This window comes from Lutjanus erythropterus, chromosome 4 (genome assembly GCF_056507025.1).
Source record: "Lutjanus erythropterus isolate fLutEry1 chromosome 4, fLutEry1.hap2, whole genome shotgun sequence".
Lineage (NCBI taxonomy): Eukaryota > Metazoa > Chordata > Actinopteri > Lutjaniformes > Lutjanidae > Lutjanus > Lutjanus erythropterus.
Genome location: NC_139320.1, coordinates 47248504 through 47273366, shown reverse-complemented (window position 1 = coordinate 47273366; position 24863 = coordinate 47248504). Strand labels below are relative to the sequence as shown.

Below are 24863 nucleotides of genomic sequence, written 5' to 3'. Positions count from 1 at the left end.
GTAAAGAAAACAAAGATCCATAATTATGAGAATCTTTGTTTGTATCTCATTAATATTACACAGTATCTAAAAATAATGAGAAACTTTCTAAAAATAATAAGTCAGCATCTCATTATAATGACTTGCAGCATGTTTTTTTCATCATATTGGTGGAAATGGGCTTCCACAGTAAATGGATATAAACAAAACATTTTGTAATTATTAGACACTTTTTACAGTGTAGAGCTGCAGCATGGTACCAATTATACAGTCTTAATTCCAATTTTTAATGCTTTCAACTCAATAATATTGCTGCTAAATAACTGCCAGCTAATAATGAATATATTATGATTGATGGCGTGTAGGCTGGCTCTGTCCTCCTTTGATGAAGCTCCTCCATCTCTCTGTTTGCAGCAGCTGTCTGTTCATCTCTTTCTGTGATGCTGTTCTGCTTCCTCATCCTGCACAGCTGGCACAGCAGCTGGCACAGGCACAGGTACAGGCCACCCAGGTCTAGTGGCGCGGGTATGGCACATCTGGATGGGAAAGAGGGAGGAAGAGAGGGGTTGCGTGCGCACACATACGAATTCAAATATGTACTGACCGGAAAAGCAAAACGGCTCCATCCAGTTGGGTCAGGTGCGTTCAGGTACTTCTTCTCGTGCATTTCCTCCTTCCACAATCTCTTAATGCACTCACAGAGCAGGCCGATTCCCTGGGAGCGGATCAGGAAGACAAGTCACTGACCTGAAACTAACCTACACAACAAAGAAGGTCAAGGCGTGACCCTTATACGCACTGGCGTGGCGCATTAATGCAGGTACTGGCAGTGCTACCTGAAGAGGATGTACAGAAGAGAGAGTGGAATAATCCCGCATTGGTGTTTCCTGTGTGTGTGTGTGTGTGTGTGTGTCAGTGGAGTGATGGAGGATTGTGGGGGTGGAGGGGGATGAGGGAAAGGTCTGCCAAGCATAAAGGACAGAGCAGCAAAGAGGAACAGACAAGACGATAAGGAGATTGGGACACAGACGGCGAGCTGGGAGCCAGACCACGTTAAAGGTAGTCAAAAAAGAAGGCGATGTACTACTTCAGGCAGGCGGCGGATGCAGGGAGGCTGCCCAGTTCTCGCCTCCATCTGCGGTGTTAAGTAAGAGCTCGAGGAGCGAGGGAAGGCAACGGGGAGCATGTGTGCAAGGGAGAGTAAGCCGGGGCATCTGGTTTTGTTAAGGCCTCAGAACATTCCTTCCCTCTGTTCGACTCTGGCTGGCAGCTTTTAAAGGGACACGTTCGCTCTCATATCCTGCTCTGGGCATCGCCCTCGCTCTTGAAGTTCGATTTACGACCGCTGAGGGTCACGGGCAAGATGTCTGTCTGTCTGTTTATATGCGGGCTCTTCTGCATGACACTCAGGGTTGTTACAGAGGAGGAATGTTTTATGTTTTATGACTCAGAGGAGGAAAAGCAGAAGCATGTCGATGACAGCAGACTTCAGCTGTCTGCTCGTTTATTTCATTGGTATTTAAAGCTATAATTTGTAACACTTCCGCATTAATATGTCTAAAAAAATGTTAGACATATGTTATATATGTTGCTGAGTGTGTACTTGGACTATTCAAAATATTTCCAACAATCTTCAAACCCAGAGAAATTTGTAATTTATTCAAACTAACGGTGTGTTTCCTGCTAGCTGCTAGTTGATATTACTTCCAGGAAAACACTGAAAACCTCAGCAGGTGATGAAGGAAGTCAGCAAACACGACTAAACATAACTTAAATAAAACTTTCTAGAGGAAATCTGTAATGTATTTACTGTAATTTATCATAAAACGACTATCATATGCCATCAGATATTAAAGAAACATGCCCAGTTGAAATGTTAGCTTCTAGGGCGAAAGCGCTACAGCTGCAGTGTCCTCCTTTGCAATTTCTCTCATGGGACAAGATAACTGTTTCAGTCTGCTCTTTTCATGTAATTAGATTTCAAATTAATGCCAAATGTTCGCAGAATGAGTAAGTGTCTGTTTATGAATTGTAAGAAATCATTCGTAATCCTTTGGAGGAAGTGGATTTTTATAATAGTTAAATTGAGCAAAATGTTAATGGAGTCTGGCAGGCAGTCGCTGAACTCCAACTCCATTAAAATGTTGCCCTTGTCTTGCACTCCTGCAGTGTTCCTGCAGCCTGCCTGAGCTTCCTCAAGTCTGGAGAAAAGGGGTCGGGGGAAAAAAACTTGCTTCAACCATAGATCGTATATAAAATAGGGATTTCAACCTATTTTATACACAGTCTATGGCTCTAACTTGCTATTTTTGGACAGCTGCACTCATTTTTGGGAACTGCAATTGCAACATATTGCTCCTTTAACATATTAATTTGTCCATGAACATGATTTCTGTGTTAGAGTCACGATTTTTATTGGCAATGGTGGTTGTTAACAATAAAGACAATTAATACAGACATGAAGTGGGAGCAGTTTTAATGATTTTATATTAGAATGAATCATTTTAATTAGCTTTGACTGTGTTTACTGATCTGTTGAGCTCCAGTATTAGTAGAAAGCTTCTTAACTCCCTCAGAGGTCAAATTTCACTGGAAAGTTTTGAATAACTAAAAATCCATTCAGATGTTTGTTTTTCCTTTAGATTTTAACGAGGAGTCGAATTTCAGGCCTGAAATGAGGAAAAAAAAGAACAGGATGTGACTGCTGATGCTCGACTAAAATATGTTTTTTGGGGATGATGCAAGCCAGGTGAAACTTACAATAGTGCCGACACTGTACATTATAATAACATGTCATTCAAGACAACACACTAAATTGCACAGCTATCATGAAACCTAACCCAAAATGACAGAGATGAGTCTGCAGTCGACAGAGATGAGTCTGCAGTCCCATGATGCAATGCTTTTGTTACATGATACAGCAGGTGTCATGGTATGAATCTCAACACATGAACGTGCCGCATAAGTAACAGGGTTTATGGATGCAGCGACGGACTGAGCTTATTATTTGACATGATGGTCACTGGCTGGATGCGACTGGGTCATTATCCTCATGTCACTCTCGGGGACGGACGGATGGACGGGTCTTCAGTGCAGGAAAGGGCCGACCACAACAGTTCTTCAGCTGGCAGCTTTAGCTGGTACATGAGGACATAAAGCTTGCCAGTGAAGAACTGCTGTAGGTCAGCCAACGAGCACCATATACCCAGCATGCCTTTAGACATAACCATAGACAGTATAATAAATGACATCACCCATAGGTTTCTGAGAACCACAGTGAAGCTGCCAGCTAATCTAAAAATGGGCAAAGAGGTGGACAGTGAGTAGAGATGAGGTGGCCGAATGATGGGGGTAACCACCTGACAGCACTCGCTGTCACTCAGAAAGACACGCCCTCAATTTGACAAATTTAACTTTAAACCTTAATATAATTTAAATGGGTAAGTTACATAAAAATGACCCATATCGTTGTCATGAAGGCAGAAAATTAGCTATAGACTGGGTTGCACCAACAAAGATTAACTTTAAAACTGGATTAAATCCTAGTTTTACTTTAAATTATGTTCCACTTTAAACTTTATAATTAGCATAAAATTGAGGAGGGTTTCGATTAAACCTCTAGTTTTGACTCTAGATTAATTTCATTCAAAACCTAAAACCATATCCAATCTTAACTTTAAATGTACACTGGAGGAAATCTAACTTGTACAAATGGCTGCCTTTTGAGGTGGAGTGAGCAAATTAATCAAGATTTGGTTTAAGAAAATTAAGGGACAGACTCCATTAACTCCAGATCCATTAAAATGGTCTCTTTTTTTCCTTACTGTGCTGGTGTCTGTTTTTTAATCCTCTATTATTTGGCCATATTGCTCAATTAAATCAGCCAGCAAGTTTTTCTCTAAGGAGGAGAAATGCTGCTGAGCCATCATGAGTAGGCTAACTAACCTTTTTAGCTAGCTAGCAACATTGAAACATTTTGTTAGCTTTAAGGCTAGCTAGAGAACAATGTACAATCATTGTTTTTTTAGTTAGCTAGCTAGGAAATAATGTGATGTTTTGTTAACGTTTTAACTTGCTGACAAAGTAATATTTTGTTAACTTTTTAGCCAGCTAGCAAACAAGCTAAGATTCTGTTGACTTTTTAGCTAGCTATGTGCGATTTTTTTTAAAAAACTTCAGCTAGCTAGCAAATAATGTGACGTTTTGTCCACTTTTTAGCTAGCTAACAAACAATAATATTTTGTTAACCCCCCTCATTCATTAGAAGATTTCTTGGATTAAATGAATCTTTGTAGAGTACAACCTAGTTATAGTAACCAAAACTGTTGGTTTTGGTCTAAGCTGTAAACATTTTTATTTCTGTTGTATAACTGGAATTTAAAAATGGGAGTGTATGGGACTGACTCACATTTGGAGCATGCCTCAAGTGGCCACTTGCGGAATTGCGGTTTTTGGTACTTCCACCTTGGCTTCATTATTCTGCCTCAGAGGTTGCCATTTGGACACAATCTGAAGAAAAGCATGGACATCACATGAGTAAAGTCAAACACAGTTTCAAGCTTTTATTTCAATTAGCTGTTTGCTGCCATCTGTGATGCTAACTGAGGTTAACAGGATGAGATGCCTGAAGCAAACTCTAAACATACTATTAAAATCTTAATATCTTATGAAACAAAATCACCACCAAGGCACAAATTAGCAAGTTACATAAGTTGTTTTTGAGGCCATAACTTCTTCTGAGTGAAAATTTGGGACCTTTTCTATGGAATTCTATGCAGTAGGAGATTTTCTGGAGCCAGCATCTAGCAACCATTACTTGTGCTCCATCTTAAGGCGCTTCCACATTGGCTTCAGCTTTTGGCCATGGTGGTTGGCACACAAACATACACACACACACACACACACACACACACACACTCCTTCTTTCTGGGCTGGCTTTAAAGGGAACTTGTTGTGGGAGAGAGGTGAGGAGGTAGAGAGAAAGATACCAGAGAGGAAAACTTTATAACATTCTTTTGTCCTTATTTGTGAATACTGCAGTGCGTTTAAATGCGCGCGCACGCATAAACAAGCAAGCTGCGCGTATCGGCACGGAGCGAGCCTGCATCAGACATGCCAGCCTACTGTTTTAGCATTCTCTCTGCTTTTTTGCCATAATTGAATACAGAAGTCTTTGCTAGCGAGATAGCTCAGCCTCTGGTTACAGCCTGGAACTCCTGATAGAAAACAGCTCCTGTCCTGTGGGGCAGTTCAGTTTACAGCAGCCATACAGCGCTGAATGAAGGAATTTTCCTTGCAGTTTAGACACCTCCACTCCCTTGGGTGTGCGACTGCTTCACCAACATGTCAAGTATTTGGTTATTTCACCTTGAGAAAACCCCGCAAATTTCCATCTCGGTGAATGTCAGCTTCAGAAATGTCGGTGGAGGGATGAAGCCCTGAAGAGGAACTACATGAGGCCAATTTGCTCCATCATCTGCTTCAGTATGAAATGCTTTTTGAAAGTTTAACCATGGTCCAATCAAGTGGTAGAAATTACAAGTGACAAGAAAACCCTTCATGTGATGTACCACTTTAACATTCGCTCTCAGCTGGCCACTGTGTAATACTTACGAGTAGCCCAGGATTTGTCTTGCCTGGCTTCCATTCAGCTGGCCTGACTTCAACTATTGCAGTCAGTCAGTCTGAAAAGCCTTTCCCTAGCAGCATATTCTTTCACAGTTCAAGGACAGGACTTTGGGCAAACTAGCTCTCAGCAGCTCCGCGAACCCAGCAACCCCTGGAAACTCAACGAACCCCACGCCGCTCTGAGCAACAGTGGAAAGCTCTGGACTGCAGGGACACACAAACACACGCACGCACAGCCTCGCAATGTGACCGAACGGTCCTCTTCCACTGAGACAAGAATTCTGAATGGGCCTTGATCTGAATCCAGAGGGATCCATTGTGGGTGTGTATCATTGGAGAGGAGATCCAGGTCAAAGGCTTCTCCTCCTTTGTGAACACATTTGTAAAGAGGCACCTGATAGCTCCGCTGGCCTTTGTTACTGGCGAGGAGATAAGTTTCTTTTGCTGTTTGACAGATTGTATTTAAACTGGAGAGAAGATTACATTTTTCCGGAGAGATGGAGCAAGAGGTGAACGGTCATAAAAGGAAGAAGAAAAAGATGATGAAAAGAGAACAGCAAACACGAACAAGGTCAGAGATCAGCTCTGCTACAATAAAACAAACTGGTGACCATGTAATAACCCCGACACGACACAGGATGAAACAACAACCCTCCCTCTGGCCAAACAGCACAATCTGCAACAAAAGAAACACCTAATATTTAGAGTTGAATTGCTCGCTAACACAGGCTAGCAGAAATATCTGCTGCACACTGGAGAATGTGAGTGAAGTTGTAGCATTAGCTAGAAATGTGACACTCTGGAGGGCAAGATGATAAGAGTCTATTTTCAGCTGAGAAGCCCACACACACAAAACACACAATCAAGGAGGAAAAGGCACAGTTTGAAACCTTTTGTCATTACCAGCAGGGCTGGACGATATTAACCTGACACAACAGATGGTTTGTAACACAGAGCCACCTGGGAAGTTGTCCTCAGAAACTATTTGGAAAAGGGCGTGCACTTTCAAAAAGCACTTGGCAGGTGTTTGGATAAACCATCTGTCTATCACGTCTAACTTCAACTAATCTTCCATGGACACTTTTCACTGTCGTCACACCTAAAACTACACCCACAGCTGCCAGTAGTCTCTCCTAGGACACTGATTGGCTGCACCTCTTTTGGTGCAGACACAAACGGATAACTTCAAGCCTGGCAAGAGGGATTCTTGGCATGACTAGGCATGACTGTGGGTGCTTTCACAAAATACAAAATTACGGTAATTCTTTCTTTGAAAGAAGGAAAAGGTGATCACAATATCACAATAGAACAATATCCAAATTCTAAGATAATATCTAGTCTCATGTCACAATATCGATGTATTGCCCAGCCCTCATTACTAGTGTCGGGTACCGAACTTTCTACTTTTGGGTTTCAACCAAATTACATCACTACTGAGTACCGGTTCACATTAAATAAATTGGTGATGTTACCCTGCAGACTGTTCAAGTCACAGTGAGTTGAAAGTAGTCCCAAGTGTGGCTAAAAACTAAACACAAACAACACTTGCTGACATATTTGTAACGTGACAAGCAAAACCGAACATGACAACACATCTAATCAAACTCAGCGTACTGTATATCTAAAAGGTAAAGAGTATGCTGTGTTTGCTAGCCTGCTGCCAGCATCTAAACAGAGTAACTTATCCCTCGACTGACAACAAAACTTTAAATGGCATTGACAACTTTATTGACATCTTCAGGTGATAAATTAGCTTGCTGGATAATCTGTTGTTGGAGATAACTGTGCTTCTTTCACTGTCTTGATTGACATTAGATGAGCATTTTTTACTGCCGTTAGCCAACACTCGGCCGCTGGCTGTGTCTGAAAAATTGACCCTTCCTAAGTCCCACCCCTTTTCGCTCTGTGCTCCAATGACAGCTGAGCAAGCTCTGTACCTTGGTCAACTCTCTCTTGTCTTGTTTGTTGTACTTACATATGCTATATGCTAGGCTAGTTTATGTTGGAAAGAAAACCACATTTTGAAGAAGTCAAAAGATGTTGCCAGTGGACCAGCAAAATATATTCACATCTTAAGTTAGCTACTGTTAGCAAAATGCTAGCTGACTAACTACCTAATTTGCACAGATCTTTAGCTAGCTAGTTAGCTAGTGCTTTGCTGACATTAGCTAAGTTAAGATATAGCCCTATATGCCACTTTTTCAAGGAAAAAGAGAACGTTGATGGAGGTACCAGTTTGCTCAACTGTAACTGGAGCACAGAGCAGAATACTAGGATGATATTTAACATGCTGTAGAAGTGTGTGAGATTTATTAGTATGTCAAAAAGCTTTGCATGAATCCAATATTCATGAATTACAGTATGATGGTAACAACAACATAACAGGAAGAAAATCACACGTGCTTCCTCCACAACATGAACAACAGTGTTGCCCTGATGTCAGACTGACAGGCTGCAGGTCATAGTGAAGGGTTGGATACAGGGGAAGATACCTGTATTCAATGGTACTTTGTTTTCTGTACTTTCTAGGTACTGATATCAGTAATATATTGGTTCAAATGTGAACAGTACCCAACCCTGGGTATCTACTTATCCCTGTTTTGTATATAATGTGTTAATTGTATTCCAGTTATTTATGACTGATGCTCTGAAATCGTTTTCACATGCTGTTACTTTAGCTTCCTCTGGAACATCGACATCAAATTCATTAAAATGAGAGTCAGAAAAACCTGTTTTCTATACCGTCTGGACATGCAAGGCTGAAGGGGAAAATGAAAGAATCACAAGAGGGAGCACCAAAAGGTGCAAAACCAAAAAAAAAGACTTCATGAAATTAATTTACATCCTCATTATACACCAATTACATCCATTGGTTGGTTTTTCAAATAGCATAAAATATGAAGCTGTGCCCTCTGGCGAATTAAAAAAGCCTGTTGTGACAGAGAGCTGCAGCTTTTTTCCCTCTTAATGTAATTTTCAACCCCCATTATTCCTTAGCTATGTTCTTTCTCTGCTCACGATATGTTAAGCATGCACACAACGTGCACACAGAGGCCATCCCAGAGAGGAGAACACAGTGTACCAGAGGAGTGATTTATTACACAGAGCTGACGATTCCCAGGACAATTACAGCCAGCCTAAGCAACAGGCTGAAAATGGCTTCTCCGAGTGTGTACGCACAAACACAGAAACACACAAGGAGCACACAGAGCATGTGTGTACCAGTGATTCAAGCACAGATCCAAGCTGTGCACAAGCGATAAACCTAAGTCATGGAGAACAAGGCCTACTGTCCTCAAACTGAGTTATTATTCTTAGGTTGCACACGCACAGAGAAATATCCCATTTATGTTTGTACTTCAGGTGTTTGCAGCTTTTCCTGAGGCAGCACAGGAGACAGATGGGCTTAAATATCTGTTAAGCTCAAAAAAAGCAGAGACAAAGCTGTGTAACATGAACAAAAACTAGGCCAGAAGGTGTGTTCAGTGGCGACTGGGACGAGCTGGTGGTTAATAATTTGGTTGGTTAGGATGAGGGCAAATGTTGAACTGAAATGACGCTTTTGAAAGTAACACTTTAACCAAAGTGTTCAGAAATGCAAAGTCACAGTGAGACTTTTAAAAATAAATTACGAGCGAGTGACACTTTCTAACAGCCAAGCATCAACTGACTGACAGACTGTCGCACAGAAAGTGATTGGACTTGAAGTGCTTTTTATACTGTCTTGGTTTACAATAGCTAGCATTTTCACTAGCTTTAGCTAAAACTCAGCTGCTGGATGTGTCAATAACTTCCTATTAACATGATATTTAACAGGTTACAACAGTTGGGCTGGTACGATACACTGATCTCCCAATTTGATACTATGACGATACTTAGATGCTGATTCCATTCACAATTTATTGCAATTTGTTAGCTTTTTTTTTTGACACTTGACCATGTGAAAAAGTTGAATCATACAGTTTTAGAGATTGTACATCATGTCTGATATTTCCAAAAACAAGGCATGTGACTTTTTGAGGCGCTAAATTTAACTGTACCTGTTCATCAAGCTGGTGCCATAAGAAAATAAATAAATAAAGGAGAATGTTAGGCCAAATTCAATAAAAAGTTTGAGTTCTGACCCATGATTCAGTTAGCTAAGTGAAGTCAGGAGCTATTAGTTTGTTTCCACAGATCAGAGGAAATATATTCCTGACAGTCTGAGCATGTTGAGCATGTGAAGTAAAATGGATCCATTTGTTAGGATAATATTACCACACTGCTAATTTCCAGTAATGCGTCAATGGGAATTCCACTTCTGTGTTTGCGTCAAGCTAACGGACTAAATGTTAATTTATAAATAATGTTAAAAAAAATCGATTTAGATATCAAAAATCAATTCGGGAAATTGTAAAATGAAAATAATCACAATTCTTATTAGAATCAATTTTTTTCCCTCTTGATCCTTTATGGCAGTGTGAGTGATTAGCAAGTCTAAAGGATGAGTATGAAACAAATGGTGGTAACAACAACAACAAAAAAACAGGAAGAATATCATGTTTCCTCCATGACCTGAAGTACAGGGTTGCCCTGGGTACAGACTGACAGGCTGCAGGTTGGTTTGGGAGGGAGGTGGGGAGGGATTTTATTCTGTGTGGGGTGTAAAATCTTCTACATTAATAACAAAACGTTCAAAACAATTAACAATGGTGAAACTGAAAAGTTTGGACTTAGTTTTCTTACAACAAAAATACATTTTTGAAAAAGGTCAAATTGTGTACCGGTACAGACTACTGGTATCAGTAGTGTGCACAAACAGAAACTAGGCCAGAAGGTGTGTAGAGGTGATGGGGATGAGGCGGTGGTTAATAACCCCCTTGGTTGGTTAGGATGCGGGCAAACGTTGAGTGTGCGACAATATGCAGAACAGCTAAGCATCAGCATAGCTTCATACAGAAAGTGATTTGACTTCACACAGAGCACGCTCCCTCGGGGTGAGGGGGGGCGGGAAACACCCTAATTTTGTTTCAAGTGCAACCTGACTTGTTTGTCAGTATGGGTTGAACCGTAACAGTCTTTCTCAGTAAATCTGACTGATGTCTAACTGCTGAAGTATGATTAAAAAAACACACAGGACGGAGAATGGATTAAATCTATGAATGCTTGCCAATAACAACATATCCCAGAGGGCTGTGCAGGGAATGACTTGGCCAGCACCAAAGAGTGGGAAGCCCTATGAATCATTCCAAGAATGCCATTTCTTATCCAAAATCGATTACAAAAAAATGCTTCCAGGCTGAATTGTGACATTTGTACAGTTTCAGTGTCCTGGGAATACGTGGTAATATGAGCTTCATGTTCTTCCTGCAACATGAGACAGCAAAAAGCTAACATGTGGATACCAGAGACCACCACACAGGGATTTAATCCGGATTGCACGCTGTATGTAAATGTAGGGTTAATGCCACAGTTGAGTATACCATGCTTGTTTTCTGTACTGTGTGGATAATCTTACATATGTGCTCGCTGTGTTATGAGGATGAGAGCAGCTTTGCAACAGATTCTGGCAAGCTCCTTATCGGCCATCAACAATATCCACTTCACAAGCAAGCATCGGCCGGCCCTCGTCTTTTTTTGGTATCGCAGGGATCTGAAATATTTTCCCTTGAAAGCCGCGAGCTTGGCAGGACTGCTAATGTTAGCTTTATTACGGTAACCTTACGGCACACCCAAGAGTAATTAGATTAATAACTGCATAACAATAGCACATATCCTAGTCCAGTTTGTCCCACATCAAACTGGTCTCTATTATAACTGATAAAAATATTAATACATCAAATTAATTCATTTGGCATCATGATCTCCCACCCATAATGTTCATGGGAAATCCCAAAACACTTTGCTTTCTCCTGGGAAAGAACAAGTTACCATTTACTGCTTGCTTTGAAAATATACAAAATTTCAGTGTTTGCTGCAAAAAATAATCCAAAACAAATTCACTGACATTTGTTTTGGAATTGACCTTAATCAATTAATCAATAATAACTCTACTAATATAGTAAATTCTCTAAATATATCTACAGAAATGCCAATTTCTCATTGAGCCACCTCCATTTCAACTTGAATGAAAATTCTTCCTTCTAGTACAGCCAGAAAGCAATATCGGCTGGCTCATATCATCAGCTGATTCTGCCCTTGTGTCTTGGTTCTGATAAGCAGCTTCCAGCTAAATATCAATCTGATTCTTCACCTCTGATCACACTGGAAAACATGGAGCATTTGTTCGATCAGCTGTATCATTTCACTCACTTACAGACACAATCAGTCATAATCAGCCATGTTTGTATCAATCCTGGTCTGATATTTTAGAAACTCTAATGAAGGCCACATTAAATTATTAAATTATGGTTCTTGCAAGTGGACAAAACTGTTTATACAATGAGGTTATTATTAAACTGAATACTTTTAGATTCCCTGGTGTACACATTAATACATGAACATATCGTTTAGCGTGCAGGGTTGCAAATTTTGTGCATTGTCTTTAACCAACAGCTGAAAACACTCATTTGGTTAATCATTAATAATTAATAAGATACAAAATGCAAAACCTTCCTTGTTAAACAAATGACCCCACCAGCAGGGCTCAACAATAAGGAATTCCCACTTCCCCCAGGCAAGCAAACTGCCATGATGGGCTAGTAAATGTTGCCTGACTGAACAAGTGTTAAAAAAGAATTAAACTATGTCGCAACTAATCGACAATCAAAATTATTTTTCATGCAAAAATGGCATAAAATGCTGTTTTATCCAATATGGAGACATTTTTCTTAGTTCATGATCATATTAAACTGACTATCTTTGGGTTCTGGACTGACAGAAGGAGACATTTAAAGACGTCATTTTGGACTTTGAAAAAGTGGGATGGACATTTTTTACTGTTTTCTGTCATTTAATAGAAATTGAATTCCTAGCTTAAACCTTACAGTTAACTCATGTTTTTGATGTAATTTGACAGCCGCTAATAAACAAGATAATTTGTACAGGGACAAAACCTGACTTCAGGCAAGAAGATTTCTGACCCACTTGTAAAAACACCCATTAATGATGAACCCCGCCGTTTCTAGACTACTGATTAATTATCGATTAATACGTTTTTATTATCAGCTAAACTGCAATTAATTGATTAATCATTAACACCCCTAATAGCTTAGTATGCCATCGTCCCAATTTCAGCCGCTCTGCACTGGATCATATGTGCGCACCCAACCCCCATAATCCTTTACCCAAGGCCATGACAAATTGCTTTCAAGTCAAGAGTGGATCAATATATTTGCCAGTGCTTTCCTCCTACAGCCTTGAATGGGATTAGCGAGAAAAAAGGGAATGAATTTCAGGAGACATATACATGCACACACACACACACACACACACACACGCACACACACATAAGCAAACATTGCTGAGGAGTAATTTCAGTGGAGAGGCATGCTAACACTAGCACTCTGTCAGAGGACGTTCATCATTCGTACTGCTTGCTTCTCAAAATGACCAAGATACGAGGGACAAGCTGCAAGTGACTGGAGCTGATCACTGTGAGTGTGTGTGTGTGTGTGTGTGTGTGTGTGTGTGTGTGTGCAAGAGGAATAATGTATGAATGAGGTATGTGAGTGTGCAAATGTATGCATGCATGGGGAGATGGAGGGGAAAAAAAAAAAAAAGAAAAGCCCACGCCCTGTTTTATAGAAGCAGCTCGTTCTCTCATAACGCACACACACTCGCGCCATGTGAATTATGAAATGCCACTTGACACTGCAGACAGAAAATCAAGGGGCATGCGTGTGTGCACACGCCCCGTGAATGTATGTTGTGTAATCTGTGTTTGTGCCCCCTGGCTGCTGTTTATCTGGATATGAATTGAGTCAAAATGAAACCAGTTACAGTTGGAAGTGGGAGAACAACTTCCAGCGGTAAGAAACAGGACACGCATGAGGCTGCGTTCATTAAACGTGGACCGAAGCCCCGTAAACGTGTTCCTCATAAGAGGTTTCGTCTAGTACAGCTGTTCTTCCTTGTAGGAAACATCCAGTCATGTCCCAAAGTGCGGTAATGAGAGGTTTTCTTCTAATCTGGGGGCCGAAGCTGGAGGGTTGGGGGTTGTGAGGGAGCGGGATGCGGAGAAAGACAGCAGTAAAGGGTGGGGCCCGTGAAACATGGAATAAACAAGTGACTCAGCTGCACACACACACGCATGCACATACCATTGTATCTCAATAAGGCATTTTTTGCTCCAAAAATACACATTCAAACAACCTGACAGCAATTATGCCACAGTCATTATCCACACACGCACACACACACACACGTGTGAATTTTTGCAGCCCCCTTTGATCCACTGAGCACAGCTTGTTAATGCGCCGATTTCCTCCAAGTGCATGATGGTATTTGCTCAAGGAAGAGGTGATGTCAATGGGCAGGAAGTCAGCAGGTGGGAAAAAGGAAGAGGAAATGGCCCTTCCAGTAAAGCCCTGCAGAGCGTCTCAACAGGATCTTTATACTGAGCATCTGGAGCCAGGAATGCATGGGAACAGTATGTATGTGTGTATGTTTGTGTGTGTGTGTGTGTGTGTGTGTGCGTGTGTGTGTGTATGTAGGAAGGGAGTGGGGCGGTGGTATCTGTCTCAGTGATGTCATGACGTGAGAAGCAGACAACCTGGTTCTGGTGTTGCCACCACACACACGCACAGATGAGACAATGACGCAGCATGACTCTGAAACTGCGGACGTGTGTGTGTGTGTGCGTGTCTGATGCAAGCTCCCTGTGAAGGACACAGAAAGTGTCAGATTTTCTACACACATGCACACACACACACACACACACACACACACACACACACACACACACACACACACACACACAGATCAAATCAACAAATCATCCTTTGGAAAATATAAGTGAGCAGGAGGGAGAGGGAAAGCTCCTGAGACTGTGAGATACAGAAGCAGAGGGGTGGAAGTAGGGGTGTGAACGCTGGGTGAAGGGGCCCGACATAAAGAAAAGATTTGTGCGCTTCCTCCGGCTGTCATCTCCCCTTCCTACCACTGGGAAGAAGTGTGTCAAAGAGTACATTGTTTCTCTCTATGTATCTGTTTGTGTCCGTCCCTTGCTCTGGCTGAATGCCCCGCAAATTCATCCTCGTCGCTCCCTCTCTTTTTCTGTATATGTATCCTTTGTCGCCCTCCCCCTCTAAGTAGCAGTTTAGTTTGGGTGCTAAAAGACAGGAAATGCCTGTAGGGCAAATGAATAAGAAGTGGCAGCTGCCCATGCGTGGTGCGAATCCAGAGAATCTCCTCAGTATCATCCCTTTGCCCCACCCATCCAGCCTCCAGACACGGATAAAAAGACATGCTATAGATCAGGGGTCTCAAACTGGTGGCCCAGGGGCCATTTCTGGCCCCGTCTCCCCCTCCTTCTGTCCTGTGACACAGTGTCAAAAATAAATTGTCTGCCCTTCCAGTTGTTTTTAATTTAATTATCTTTCCTGGTTGTTTCATACTAATTTAAACTACACCTTCAATTGAATACAGCTAAAATAAAATTATATTAAAAGAAAAAAAGTATTCTATGTCAGTCATTCTTGAGAAGTGGGACAAATCATGTCCTATTAAAAAAAACCTTAAAAAATTAAATTAATTAATTAATTAATTAATTTAAAAAAAAATTGTAAAAATTTAGTCTTATTTATATATATGAAAGATATGGTATTTGGTTTGATATTTGGTTTGCTTTAAGTTTTTTAATCTCTAAACTTGCTCTGTGCCAGAAAGCAGCCTTGTCCAAAACATGAATTCAAAACTAAACAATTTAGAAATGTGTTAAAAGCCTTCAAAATCTAAAACTAACAATACCTACTTATAATATAGGTATAAAAATGTACTATTACAATCATCTTTGTATTAAAATAATATTTTTTATAACAATGTCAAGATTTCCATCACTTCTCTTAGCTTTTTACAAAAACATGATTTAATCAGGTATAAAAAAAACGGTTAGCTCTACCCTCAGGACCCCGTCTCACTTCCTGTTTGTAAAAAGGCGGGGTTAAGTTTTCTTTTTTTCTACAAATTTATTAAATAATATTTCTATCAGATGTGTCTCAACCATAACATATCAACTCTATAGCCCTTCTACGGAGCTAAATAAGAATTATGGTTGAAAAATGTGTATTTTTATTAGCATTAAGAGAACTCTGAGCAACTTTAAAAAAATAAAATGGCTACTGACTTTACCTTTAATAAAAAAAAAGGTAGCCACTAGGAGGTTGGCCCATAACAAGGTTTAACAGCAAAGAGTTTGATCTTTTAAATTATATTTTCCCAGCATAATTGAAGAGTAAAAGAGTCAAAAAAAACAAAAAACTCTACTCAAGAATGAGTGACTAATTTCTGAAGGGCTGCATGGTGCAATTCACCGATACTCTGTGTCCTGGAAAGATCAGCTTGTTCAACAATATTTCTTTATTGGCAAACACAGTGGTAGAGCGGATTAGCAAGTTAGCAAGTGATATTTTTGATGAGTTACGCAACAAAGACAAAACTGACAATGCTCAGCCGGCCATTTTCATCAGGGGTATCAATGACCATTTTAAAGTGACAGAAGAGTTTGTGTCTGATGCACAGTTAACTAAAGTATGCAAAAATGTAAAGAAACTGCTCTGAATGTTTTAAGTATGATGAAAATGTTTTGAAATACTGCGCTTCTTGCAGTACTTGAACACATTATGTGTGAGATGACAAAGCCATCAGTGGTTCCAAGACAGTTCTGTTTGAGTTTGAGACCCCTGCTATAGACCATCTCCTCACATCATCTTCTCCACAAAAGATTTACGTTTTAAAATTCAAACCACAGGCTGACGATGTAGCAAAGTGTCAAGCTGACTGGTGAGACATGATGAAATCCTTTTTCTCCCCCACTTTGGAATTTATGGACCAACACAAAACATACTGATGTCTCAATACAAGTTTGCCCTGTGATATGAGATTCTCTCCACTGCACCGAGCATTACAAGATATCTATTGTACACAGTCTTGCAAATATCTGTAGGAAAAAAAAGAGCAACAGTCAAAGGAAGAAACGCAACACTGAACTGGAATTGTTAAACATTATGAAGAAAAGGAAGGTCCTCCAGTCCCTCGTCTGTCCTCACACATGGTCCCCACAAGAACATTCTTTAGCCAAGGTGGAATGACACCTGGATCCTGATGCATTTCATTTCCAAAAAGTCATTATTCACTAAAGCTTGCAGGTAATGCCTGCAACAATAATCACACTCATTGAAAATATGTCATTTGCCTTCATTCAAATAGCACTAGGCTACATGCGCAATAGCTGATTTAATGCCCACTGGAGAAAATATTTTGTTTTAGCTCCTTTTTTGGTCTCCACCAAACCCTGGGGGAAATATGTGTTTAGCTGTTAAATGCTGAATATAATATAAAAGTCCAAACTTAGGATGACTCAGCAAGGGAAACGGTCAAAGTAGTCTCGCGATACCAGACAGTCAAGGATCTCGCCATCTACTGATTGTCTGAGGATTTTTAAATACAAGGTAGCTGCTTGAACAGCGGTGAGTAAAACCGCTAACAAACCTACGGTCCTTACATCATAATGTCGGTGTCACCTCCTCAGCAACGAGCGTTTTTGTTTTTTTTTACTTTTTAAATTGTTTCCACCCACATTTAGCAATTGCAGCTGGGAGACTGTCCTCAGTCTCTATTGAGAGAAACACTTAGAGACTTGACTTCTATGTCTAGTGTCAGGAGTCAACAACCTGTAGCTCCGGAGCTGCATGCAGCTCTTTTTCTCCTTTCAAGCAGCTCGTTCTGTCACATTTTAATTTTCATCTATCAGTGTTGTTGGAATGAAGTGATTCTGACCTTCTCCAAATGTAAAAATATGTAGTTGCATACACCAAATTAAAATTTCAAAAATATTTTGTCAACTCAGAACAAAAGACCCCAGCACATGGTCTTCTGCAAGATTTAATTATAACAATTTCAGTGCAACAATTTTCATCAGGTTATTTTATATTCATTTAAAGCAGAAGACAGACTATGGTTTTCTCCTACACACCTGTCAATCTACAGGTGTGCAAATGTTTTTCTCTTTAATATTCAGTTAAAATGTGCAACATAGATGGCATCTACAGCTCAGAGCCTTTTTCTCGAAATATTAATGGTGGCTAGTCTCAAGTCTCCCTAAGTCTCAGAAGAAAATAGACAATTTAATATTTGTTCTTTTTTTTTTTTTTTGGCAAAATGGCTCTTTTGATAGTAAAGGTTGCAGACACCTGGTCGAGGGTCAAACCAGAATAGTAGCCCAAAGCCAAATGCTAACCTGGCTTTAAGGAAGTTCCTTTATTTTAAGCCCTTTCTACGTCTTTATGATTAATGTCTCTGAACCAGACAGTCCTAATTTATCCAGCCAACTGTGCTAAGTCAGTTTGACCTTTGGCCTGTCTTTCACAATTGTGTGGGGACAAACATTTACTTCTCGCAGTCCAAACCCAACTGTCCAACCTGTCATCTCAAGCTGCAGACCAGCACCCGTAAAGCGTTACCGTGCCGATGCGGGTGGGTCCCCCACACAACGCTGAGATCGTAATTCGGTTTATTTGTTCCTGCTTTTACAAGCTACATTTCTAATTAGTCTGAACGGGATTAAAAGCTTCTCATCTGTTGCTCTGACGGAAGATAAAATGATACACTGATGACACTTCGGTTGGTCAACGAGAGGCTGTGGCAAGTGGAGGTCAACTGCCATCACACTCCACTGAACTGTGTGTGTGTGTGTGTGTGTGTGTGTGTGTGTGTGTGTGTGTGTGTGTGTGTGTGTGTGTTGGGGGCATGGCTGGGGTATGTTAGGCTAAAAAAAAAAATGTTTGTATAAGTGTGTGTATCTGTGAGTGAGTGTGTTTCCTGCCGTTCTGGCCCCAGCTGTACCCAGATGGCCTGAGAGCACAGAGTGCTAAGCTAACAGAGACGAGACAGAGACATTCACCCTGAGTTAGTGAGCTGGAAGAACACTGTGGTCTGACACACATAATAATACAGATCCACATTTCATCCGCACAAGTCACGCCCTATTAAATATCCTCTATTACACTGCACAGGTGTTTACTGAATACATTAGATACGACTTGACGTTTGTGTCCAACAGCTTTAATTATTGAATAAAGCCTGTGTCAGTGGAGTAGGTTACCTAATGACTAGACTGAGGTAATTACTGACACACTTATGCAAGTTAAACCAGCAGAACTACAATGGTTTTGATAATCAATTAATCGTTTTGAGACATTTTTTAAGCAAAAATATCCAGATTCTCTGATTTCAGCTTCTCATATATGAATATTTTCTGTTTTCTTTAGTGAAGGGCTGCAACTATTATTTATTTTCATTGCTGATTAATTGTTCAATTATTTAACAGTGAAAAATGTCAATCAGTCTTCCCCAAGACGACGTCCTCCAATGCCTTTTTTTGGTCAACAATCTAAAAGGATTCAGAGTTTCAGAATTTTGACTTTTTCTCATTAAAAATTCTCAAAGGTGATTATCAAAATAGTTGGCCATAAATTTGATGGTTGACAACTAATCGATTGATCGATTAACTGTTGCTCTGTGAAAGTAAACTGGATTCTGTGGGTTGTGGACAAAACGAGACATCTGATGAGAATTTTTTTGGGCTTTGGACTAAACAACTAATCGATTAATCCAGAAAATGACCAACAGATAAATTGATCATGAAAATCATCGTTATTTGCAGCTGAGAAAAAGCATGATTTTTAAGTTGCTCATGTTCTGACACTTTAAGGGCTTTAATAAACAAATCTGTCTTACATTTTCTAATGTCCCAGGTTCTCCACATGTCAAGTCATAGAGAGTGAAAATGCACACAAAGAGGTTAAAATGAAAGGAGTCTGACTCATATCGTCACTGCTATATTGGCTTATATCAATACTGGCATATATATGTTAGTCAGATAAGCACCTCTATGAAAACTTTTATTTAAATAGAACATAAAGCAGACTGTTTTTATTTACTGGCTTTCTAGGCAGCATTTTATATAAATATCTGATCACTTTTTTAAATTCAGGTTTAATAAATGAAGGTCACTATGAAACTGTAAAATACCCTTCCTGCATAACCATGTTTGAGGGATCCTTGCAAAAAATGTGTTCATGCATATATTCTACATTCTGTATATTATATTTTGCAGTATATATTTTGACTGATATATTGATATTGAAATTGTTTTACTCTCTATGGTATCTGCCCTGTATTGGTCGGGCCCTACTAAGCTGTTTCACAGCTACTTTATATGATTTTTTTAATCCTCTTCCATCTCTCTCTTTAGTCACGACTTGGTTATAAAATATTGGTACCGGAGTTTGCATCTACCTTTTAGCCGCTCTCTATCATTTTTCTCCTTCTCCTCCCTCCCATCTTCCCTACATTCATCTCTCATGCGCTTCGTTAGGCTCCCTTCTTCTGCCTTCCGAGCTTTCATTTTCCTCCATCCCTTCTCTCCTCTGATCTATTTTGCCCTTTAATATCATCTTCCTTGCTCTACCTTCACATTATCCCTCGCTCTCCGTCTCCTCCTCATCCCGCTCTGCTCTCTCCGTGTGTCTTTAGGTTGGTCAGTTCAGCAAGGCCGAGTTACATTCCTGGGATGCCTGCTACATATGGTCCACATTCCAGCCGGTCTGCCGAGAGGCCCACCGCTCCTCACCGCTGGCCCTGCGGAGACCAGCCCAGAGCTGAGCGTGCTACAGCGTGGCTTCAGCCTAAAATAATTTGAACGCAGCTTCAGTTTAGCTCAGCCTGTGCCTGGCTGCAGCCTCACAAATCAAAACCTAGGACTAAAAGCTCAAACCTGGGCCTGCGATAATGTTTCATTTAGTTCTCTTTCCCTGCATGCAGGCTGCTGTAGTTTCATTCCCTCAGGCTCCAGCTCGGGCTCTATCTATGCATGTGTGTGCAGATTCTACAAGGCACATTAGACCCTGTTCTCCAACTAGATCAACTACAGACACACATCAGGGAATCATCTCATGGCTCGAATACTTTCTGCACAGTCTGGCGAACTCCACGGTTACTCCAGGTACCCCAAGTCCGGGTACAAAGGCCGATCTGCAGACAAAACTGTGCAAGTCAACTCATTACGCCTGTATTTAGCAGGCAAAACTATTCATTTGTCATTGGTTTTCCATTTTGATTGACAGGGAGAACTTTTCCACACATAGTGCAACATGTGTTGTACATATGAGCACAGGGCTGGTCTGACAAACCACACACAGCCCTTCTGAGGAGTGGCAGCAATCTCTGTCTCCATACGCAGCAGATCCAGTGTATTCTGACTGGGACGCAGTTGGAATACTGTTAACACTGCATCACCAACTACTATATCTCAGACTTCGCCGCACACATCCACACATCCCCGTCCTGTGCATGTGTGCACATGCAAGCACAGACAGACAGTTCTATCTCCATCAGAAGATCATACACACACACACCTACGTACAGCATGACAACACCTGCCAAGGAGCTGTGGACGTGGACACACACCCTTCTAACCCACTTGCAATTTCCATACTCATTAACCTCATCTGACTATAAGCAATGTTTTAATATCCAACTTGGAATGCAGTATTCATCTGAAAGCATGCAAAAAAAAAATTAGCCTAAGCCAGTCAAGGTTTGCCCTCTGAGGCTGTCTGGGTGTGGCCATAAAAATGTGCAACCTCACTGCAGCTACCGCATTTCCACCGCAGATCCTCCCCTCTTTGATTGGCCATCAATAACAGTCAATGTTCAGTCCCGCTCAGTCACACCGAGTCACTTGATGGCGTTGGTCATTCATCAGCTTGAGTTAGCAGAGGAGTGAGTGAGTCATCAAATGACACTTTTTTTTTTAATATATATTCTATGGTTCTGATCAATGTCAGCTTGTCTGACAGGGCAAAACGCTTCCAGATCTTTCTGTGGTTCTTCTGGAAAGTTAAAGTAAAAGGCCTATTAGTCGGGCTGAACCTTTAAATATACAACCATTTGCATGAAGATAAATGCACTCACATGCAATGACTTTCAAGATGGGCTGACATTTGACGCCAGCTGATGGGACACAAACATCAAATTCCAGTCTTTCTTCCCCTTAACATGCCCTTTCTGTGCGTGTGTCTGTGTCTAGGGAGTGGCGCAATGGACGTCACTGCTGGACGGCTGTATTAATCACATCAAGCTACGCAGAGATAAAGACTGTGCCGGCTAACCACCAACACACACACACACACACACACGTACATAGGTCAATCCAATGTGGCTAAACAATCAGAGCCCAGACAAAGCAAACACTTAAACAAGATGACAAAGGAGAGAAAGGAGAGAAAGAGGGCAGAAAAGAGCCCATGAGGGAGCAACTTCGCTACACTATATTGTACAGTACATAACAGCAGAATATCTGAAGTGGCGAATAAGGATGTCACAGGAATTTATAGTCATTCGATTCTTCACAAATCAACAGTAATTATTTTTAGTGGGAAGAATGCAGCCACCGAGGCTGCAGATTCAGCTCCTTTTTTGCTTAAAGAATGTGACACTGATGTGCACTTCTAACCTGGAGCAGCTTTCATGCAGTAAAAATCTTTCTATGACTCTTCTAACAATCACAGCAACTTCACATCCTTTCTGCATACCAGTCTTTAAACACTCACAGTGCGCCATTGTAACCGAAGTCAATGAGGCCTTGTAAATACATTATCATGCTCCTATATGTGAAACCGGTGTCGACACAGCACTTCCTGCGTGAAGGGTGGGCGTAATGTGTTGCTGGAACGTTATTAATTCTCTTAAAAACGGCCCAAGGCCCGAGCATTCAAATGGTGGCATCCTGATAATCCAGATGTGTCCAGTGGCCTGGACTCTGACCGGCCTGCAGCATCATGTATAATTCACTATTCAGGCCCAAAGAGATAATTACAGCAGGCCGGGGACTCTTGAGGAAAAGGGGTAGGCAGCGGGGGGAAGCTGGAGTGAGGCCTGTGGAGCTAACAAGCATTTTCGGAGCATCTCCAGCCTTTGCAACGTTGGAAAAAGAGACTTGCAATTTGACGGTGTCAGCTTGTCAGGACTGGGCAGGAAAATCCGCAAACCCTTGTGAATCTCAGAGAACTATAATCTGACGGGGGAAAAAGGCAAATCACTGGGCAACAGAGATGGCCGTGATTTCCACAAGGTCAAGTCATCCATCAGGCGCTTTTATGCCTCGCGAAGATCAGAGATGACAAGGCCCGAGCTGTCACATGGGTGACATAGCTCAGATGGGATGCAGGTGGAAAAAGCCTACACAGAACGCAAAGACGAGGAAGTTGTAATTCAGCGGGCCGGAATCGACGCAGTTTTATAGCAAATAATTTGAGCTTTGGAACCTGAACTTTGATTATAAGTTATCACATTTCAGGCCATCGCCTTCCTTAATGTTGAAATCTTTAAACTAGGATTGCATAAGAAAAGGGCCTCAAACACTGCCTGTAAAATTACATAACCACTGCCACTAGGATTCATAGAAAATTGGAGGGGGGCAGAGTACATTGACTAAACTTGCAACAGGTTGATGAGAACAGTGCAATAATCATGGCGAGCAACGGAAAACAAAAACAGGCAAATTGAGGTACTGAACTACAATAAGCACCGAAATGTCACATGGATACACTGCTTGATTATTAATTAGACAAATAACCTTTAAAACAGAGCTGCAAACATTCCACAGGTTGACTCAAACGCAACTTACCTCCACCTATTAACACCTCCGCGGACTCCTGGAAATAGATCCTGGTGCCAAAAGTTGCTTAAAAGACAAGAAGATCTAGTGGAGGCACCTGGAGATACTGAGAGGGGAAAAACAGCATAAGACAAGCTTGAAAGGAAATGAATGACGCGGAGGGAGAGACAGAGAGGAGAAGGTAGAGGGGGAGGTGGTGGTGGAGGAGGAGGAGGAGGAGGAGGTGGGGGCAACTCTCCACATCCATGTTGCGCTACATACAGCAGGGTGGGGCCTTGAGGAATTCACTCTATCTGCTTTCCTCTCGACTTAAAGCTTATCTTAATTAGACTACACAGGGTCAGTCTGCCCGTGCACTCAATTATGATTGCGCCGTATTCTTTGACAAGACTTTGACAGAAAATAGAGCCAACTCTCACTGTGTGTTCCGCTGCTTCCCCTGCTGGATTTAAATTTATTCAATGCCCCAAACGTTTGCATTAGAGAAGACACACCCCATCCCATATCCTCGCACTGTAATACAGAAAATAAAGCTTTGACACAGGCCTCAGACAAGGACACCACCTCCTTTGCCAAATAGTCCCGTTTCTCCTGTTTAGACTGGCATTACACCTCAATAAAATGATAAAATGCTCTCAAGACAGCGCCGTAGCACGCCCTCTCCCGTGGCCTTTAAATGTCACCTCCGCTAAAAAGTTTGCAAAATGTATTTGACAGTCGCACTTACTTTGGTTCAGGTAAATCCACCGGCTCCGGCGAGGCGCTCGTCAGCGTGGTTACACTGGTTCAAATATGCGCAGTTTGGATGAGATTTGAGGCTTATTAGGCTCTGTTCGGACCGTTTCCCCCACGCCCAGTTTGCCTGTGGCTTTCAGCAGAGCTGGCTACTGTAAAGTTGCCACGTCCGTTACGTTTCACACACACTTATGAAACCAAAAACGAGCAGCCAGGCTGTTAAAATAACTACCCGACTCACTTCTTAACTGCGTAATAGTCCAATTAATCTAAGCTAGCCAAAAGGTGCGCACACCAAGATGGCAATACATTTGTTATGTAATATGTTCCTTGATGAAAATGACTGGATCTTTACAGCCGTTGGTGGATATGAGCGTGTGAGCCCTCTATCGAGCACAAACAGTCGGTTTTGTAACATTTTTCAGTGCAGAAGCCTCTCAGAAACCCTCAGCCACACCTTAACTCTCAATCAATTTTTTTTTTCTGACAGCTCCAGAGGTTTCGACGAGACGCGAAGCCCCGCAAGTTCACCCTGACCGGACCGTCTCTCTGCGTGTCTCCGGTATTAACGTCTAAGCGTCTAAAAACAACAAAAAAAAGCAACAAAAATGCAAAGACGTTTCCAGTGTGAGTATCCGCTTGTCCGCCGGTCACACCCCGCGTCTCTCGCTGCTCCTCGGGGCTCCCTCCCCGGTCTCTCTCT

The 24863-nt window shown here is 41.4% G+C and overlaps 1 long non-coding RNA gene across 1 annotated transcript; it reads right to left on the bottom strand.

Annotated features, from left to right (window-relative positions):
- Positions 1-50: 50 nt before the first annotated feature.
- Positions 51-24863, bottom strand: LOC146329225 (uncharacterized). Its single transcript, XR_014769957.1, has 4 exons — positions 24153-24863; positions 23435-23531; positions 4388-4488; positions 51-694 (listed from the first exon to the last, which is right to left on the bottom strand). It is a non-coding gene; the product is annotated as an uncharacterized LOC146329225 (long non-coding RNA).